Here is a 6,158-nt window from a genome sequence, read left to right as displayed (position 1 = left end):
TCTACCATATGATCCAGCTATCCCGCTGCTGGGTATTCATCCAAAGAACATGAAAACACAAATGCATAAAGATACTTGCACCCCTATGTTCACTGCAGCATTATTCACAATAGCCAGACTTGGAAGCAACCTAGGTGCCCATCAAGGGACGAATGAATAAAGAAGATGTGGTGTTTATACACAATGGAATACTACTCTGCCATAAAAAATGATGAAATCTGGCCATTTGTGACAACATGGGTGGACCTCGAGGGTGTTATGCTGAGTGAAATAAGTCAGACAGAGAAAGACAAATACCGTATGATTTCACTTGTACGTGTAAGACAAATCAACAACAAACAGACACACAGATACAGAGACTGGATTGGTGTTTACCAGAAGGGGAGGGGGTGGGGGGAGTAGACAGGGCTGATTAGGCACCTGTGTGTGGTGATGGATGGTAATTAGTCTCTGGGTGGTGAACATGATGTAATCTTTACAGAAATCGAAATACAATGATGTACACCTGAAATTTATACAATGTTATAAACCAATGTTACCTCAAAATTTTTTAATATAAATCAATAAATAAAAGACACTGGAATAGGTTAAAAAAAAGGAAAAAGAAACAAGTAAAATTTTAATTTTAGCAGTATATTTTATTTTAACCCAATATATCCAAATTATGATCATTCCAGCAGGGAACCCATCTAAAATTACCCAGAAGAGAGTTTGCATTCTGTTTTTAGACCAAGTCTTGAAAATCCAGTGACTGTTTCACACCCACAGCAGCGTCTCCATTCGAAGGGGAAATTTCCGTCGGAAATACTTGATCTCTAGTTAGAGTCTATAAAACCCAGAGTTGAAAGAGTGGATTCACGGACGCAGATCGTCCCAAACGTACCTAAAACTTTTCCAATAACGGGATCGAGTGACAGTGTTTGCATTGAAATTAGTTTCAATTAAGAAAAATTTAGAAGCCGGTTCCTTGGTCACACTTGCGACGTTTCAAGTGCCCAGTGGCTGGTGGCTGCTGTATGGGATGGTGCAGGTCTCAATCCGCCTCACGGGAATGTCCCAGTCATTTCGGGGGTCCCCCATCTTCCTCCGAGGAGTGATGACAGATAACTGGGCTTAGCTGGTGCTAGAAAAATGGGGCAATGTCCAAGCCTTTGGTCCATGGGGCCTGCTGTCTTAACTCCTGCTCCTCTGACATTTGCTGAGGTCCCCCAGACCCCATTGCTGCAGACAGGCTGGGAGATGCCCCCACCGTAGTCCCCACGGCCACCGCCCATCTTGCCTGTGGTCAGACCACGTCCTCCGTGGCTCCCCAGCCTGGAGCGGGCTCCAACCCTCTCTCTCCAGTAAACCCTCCCCAAGGCCCCCCCTCTCCATCCTCCCGTTCTGGGTGGACCCCAGGATGCCCCACGCGGGGCTGGGCTCTCTCCCCTGGGACAGGAGCCGGGAGGGGAGACGCCCACATCAGGCTTTATGGGGCTTTTCCTACTGAATCCTCGGTTGCCCCTAATAAGGGAGGAAAACACCTCTCTCTGGGTCATACAGTCCGTCCCGGTGTAGCTTTAGGTGTTGAGTGAGACGGGGAGCGGTGTTACCCGCAGCGCACAGGCGTTTCTGGACTTCCACAGGCCAGTTCTCTAGCGGCCGCGCTGGACATTCCCGCTAAAACGTGGCCGAGCCACCCTGGGGCTTGGGGAGGATGACATTCCTAAGCAGGCGGCCTCGTTCCACTGCGCCTGGGAGATTTATGACGCTCTCTTGAGTTCAGCCACCCCCGGGGGGTGGGAGGGAGGAGGGGCTCGCTCTTCCCGTCGTGCAGTCAGAGTGGACGCCCCGGGCTGGGGGCGGCCTCACATCATCCCCTCCTCAGCAACGCTCCGTGTCGCCTGTGGCCGAGGCTGCATGGTACCTGCAGGTGGGGGGAGGGCAGATGGCTCAGGTGAAGAGCAGTGGACCCAGGTGCATCCTGGGCGCCCATGACCTGTGTTCCCCCAGAGATGGCGCAGCTGTCCCTCGGCTTCAGCTTCTGTTTCTTGACTTGCAGGAGGGAGGTGGCATAGCAGAGAGCTCAAGATGTGGTCTCTGGAGCCAGGAGCCCCGATTCACGGCCACTTTGCTGTGTGACCTTGGTTAAGTTGATTGACCTCTCTGTGCCTCTATTTCCTCTTGCATAAAATTTGGCATAATAATGAGTAGCTCACACGGTTATGAGGATTAAAACTAGTCAACATGCATAAAGCGGTTGTGATGGCACCTAGTAAAAGTGAGTAATATATAACTGTTCGATCTTTTATTATTTTTTAATTATGATCGCTAGCTCCTGCGATGTATGTCTCTTTCAGTGAGTACCTATCTTTAAGGCCTCCCCTTTCACTATGTTTCCAATTCTCTCCTGCCCTTTATCTGTCCATCTCTGTCTGTTTGTCCATCTCCATCTCTGCCAGCCTCAGTCTTTCCGTGACCTTGGGTGGACGAATTGACCTCTCTGTGCCTCAGTTTCCTCATCTGTAAAATAAAGCTAATAAGAGCATCTACTTCATAGTGTTGCTGTGATGAAAAAATGAGTTAAAACCTACCAAGCACTTAAAATAGGGCCACAGTAAGCTCTCGACACAAGTATCATTAATTCAACATCATTAATTAATTAACCACGTTAATAAGTTCCTTGCTCCTGTGGCAGTGGAGAGAGAGCTATTATTAAGCGTAAGCTATTATTGTTGTTTGTTATGATTCTTCTCTCTCCGTGTCTTCGTCTCCTGCTGTCTCTCTTTCTGTCTGTCCATCTGTCTCTGTGTCCCCGTGTCTGTCTTTCTCTCTCTATCCATCCGTTCAGCGCATACGTACTGGATGCCTTCCCCACGAGAGGCACCGAGTTCTCAGCGGTGACCAGGACAGACAGGGGCCTGTCCCCGAGGAGCTCCCAGGCTCGTGAGAGAGGCAGATGTTAGAAAAATAAACACCCAAACAATAACGTGGGTTCCAGTTGTACCAAGGTGAAGAAACGTGAAGGATGCTGTGAGAGGAAAACAAACACACCCAACACCCCCAGGAGAGGGGCAGCCCTGAATGTCACTGAGGTGATGGCATTTGAGCTGAGCTAAAAGGGGGGGTGGGCGTCGTCGAGGGAGAGAGTGAGGGGAAGAGTGTTGGAGGCGCATGGAACAGACCACGGGGCGGCCTAGAGGAGGAGGGAGGCGAGGAGGGGGCTTGGAGCCATTCACAGAAGCCACATCCCTCTGGGAAACAGACTGAGGGGGACGAAGTGGAGGAGGGAGAGGCTGGACCGGGGGGGGCGGGGTGGAAGGGAGACCCAGCTAGGTGTGAATTCTGTTGGGGAGGCGCCACCCAAAGGACCTGCAGATGGGCTGGCGTGGCTGAGAGAAGACTCAAAGGGGAGCCGTGAGTGGGGTGCCACTTATCAAGAGGGGGGCCTGGGGGCTGGGTTTGGGTCAAGTTGCGGGAAATTAAAACTATGTTTTGTCACCATTTTTAAAGTGACTTCCAGAATGCTTAATAATCTTTCTTTGTCCTTGTCTCTCCGTCTCTGCCCCTGTCTGTGCCCATCTCTCTGTCCTTCTCTATTCTGTGTCTATCTCTGTCTCCCTCTGTGTCTTGATCTCTCTCTGTCTCATTCTGCGTCTCTATCTCTGTTTTTCTCTGTCTTTATCTCTTCTTCCTGTCAGTCTCTGTGCCTCTCCATCTCCATCTCTGTCTCTCTTTGTCTCTCAGTCTCATGTCTCTGTGTCTCTGCCTCTTGTCTCTGTGTCTCTGTTTCTCTTTGTCCCTTGTCTCTCTGTATCTCTGTCTCTTGTCTCTCTGCGTCTGTCTTTCTTTGTCTTGTCTCTATATCTCTCTGTGTCTCTCATCTCTCTGTCTCTTGTCTCTCTCTGTCCTTGTCTCTTCTCCCTGTTTTCTCCCCTGTGTCTCTGTTCCTCTCTGTCTCCCTGTCTCTGCCTCCATCTCTCTCTGTCTCTCTCTACATCCTTCTGTGACTTTATTTCTCTGTCTCTGGCCCCAGCCTCCTCGTTCACGTCTGTCTCTCTCCATCTCTGCCTCCCTCCACCCCCAACCCCAGCCTGGGTTCTGACGCTGGAGTCCCATTCCAGGAGCCATACCCAAACCATTCCCACCGGCCAGGCTGGAAGCATCTCCACGGTGTGACTCCCCCACAGCTCTGTCCTGGACCCATCCCCAGATAACTGAGTCCCGTCTGCCTGGCCTCAGGCAGGACAGGACACAGGAGAGGCCACAGAACAGGGTCAGAGGGACGCCACGCCACTCCCTTCTCCCTCCTTCCGGCTGCCCAGCCCTGTCCCCCAACACCGGCCCCAACCAGCCTCCTCCCACCGTCCAGACCTTAGTCACGTCTGGGCGGCTGTGAGACCTGAGCCCATCCCGCAGCCCCCACGCCCATGGCCTCCTCCGTCCTTGTGGTCAGAGCAGCTGGTCCCGGGAACAGGGCAGGGGTGTGTGTGTGGGGGTGGAGGGGTGGTCTGTGCCACCAGGAGACTGAACACAGGCAGACAGATGGACTCAGAGCCAGAGAACAGACAGACACCAAGAAAGAGCCGGAGACAGAGAAATCAGAGAGAGCGAGAGAGACAGGAACACGCCAGAGAGACAGGGATGAGGCCCGAGAGAGACAGAGAGAGGCGCAGACACTCATGCTTCATCATCACGTCACCTGTCCCCACAGCCCCTCATCTCATCTTCTGTCCACACAACCCCTCATCAGCGCCATCCACACCTGCTCCTCCGATGATCTCACCTGCCCCATGGCCTTAAACACCGCCTCCCCCCGGTGACTGGCTGAGGTTTCTCACCTGCGCTGACCTCTCCCTGGCCCTCCGCATCCTGCATCTGACCGCCTGGCTTCTCACAGGTGTCTCCACGCTGCCTTGCTCTGTCTCCACAAACGGGGCCCCAAAGGGGCCATCAACAGACCAAGCCTCCCGCCCCCCTTGCCTCCCTCCCCCCTCCCTCCCCTGATTTCCACCCATCAAGCAGTCTGGACCTCGACTCCACCCCCAAAACGAGCCCTGTGCCCATTCATTTCCCTCCTCCCTGGACCACAGCCTCTCCCACTGGGCTGTGGCCGCCTCCCACCTCCGCGCTGGTCTCCCTGCCTCCATCTCGCCCCCTACAATCATTCTCCACTAGGGGATGTTTTTTAAAAGTCAATAAGATCCTGTCCCCCTCCCTACCCTGTGCTTAAAAGCCATTGCACTTAAAGTAAACGCAAACTCCTCTTCCTGGCGTGCGAATCCTGCAGGATCTTCCCCAGTCCTCCACCTCACTCTGCCTCACGCACACCGAGTTCTCTCTTTTTCCTGCAAGGCTCGCGGGCATGATGGCTCTCAGCCCAAATGTCCCCTCCTCTGAGACTCCCAGACCCCCACCTTATCTATGGTCACCCCACCCCCAGTCCCGGTCACTCTCTACATCACCCGTGTTCTCTGCACACGCATGACTACCAGATATTTGCTTGTTCCGTAGTTTTTCTGTTTGTCTGCCTCCCCAACTAGGATGGGAGCCCCAGGAGCGCCAGAATTTGCTTGTTCCTTCCTGTGTGTGTCGAGGGTGGACAGGAGAGCTCGGGGCACGGCCAGTATACGACTGCTTTTTGCTAGTGAAGACTTGGTCATGCTCCCAAGGACCGGGCGCCCCCCACACGCCTGACATTGCATCAAGGTGCCTCCCCGTGTTATCTCTTCGCATGTATTTTGGGAGAGAGGAACGAAGGCTATCCAGATTTTATGGAGGGGGAAGTGGAGGCCCACAGGGGTGCAGCCACCTACCCGAGGTTCCAAGGCTGAAGGCGATGCAGGATTTGAAGCCAGGAAAGTTTGGTGGGGAAGCACAGTGTGTGTGTGGGGGGCGGGTAGCGAGAATGAGAGATTGAATGAGAGAGAGAAAAATGAGACGAAGAGAGAGGGAGAACAATGGAGAGAGAGGATAAAGATGGAGGGAGAGAGAGAGGATAAAGATGGAGGGAGAGAGAGAGGATAAAGATGGAGGGAGCGAGAGGGGAGAAAGATGGAGAGAGAGAGAGAGAAAGAAAGATGGAGAGAGAAAGAGACAGGGAGAAAGAGAGAGGAGAAAGATGGAGGGAGAGAGAGAGAACGATGGAGAGAGAGAGAGAAAGATGGAGGGGCAGAGAG

The sequence above is a fragment of the Equus asinus genome, chromosome 26, assembly GCF_041296235.1.
Source record: "Equus asinus isolate D_3611 breed Donkey chromosome 26, EquAss-T2T_v2, whole genome shotgun sequence".
Lineage (NCBI taxonomy): Eukaryota > Metazoa > Chordata > Mammalia > Perissodactyla > Equidae > Equus > Equus asinus.
Note: the sequence above shows the minus strand (reverse complement) of the source record.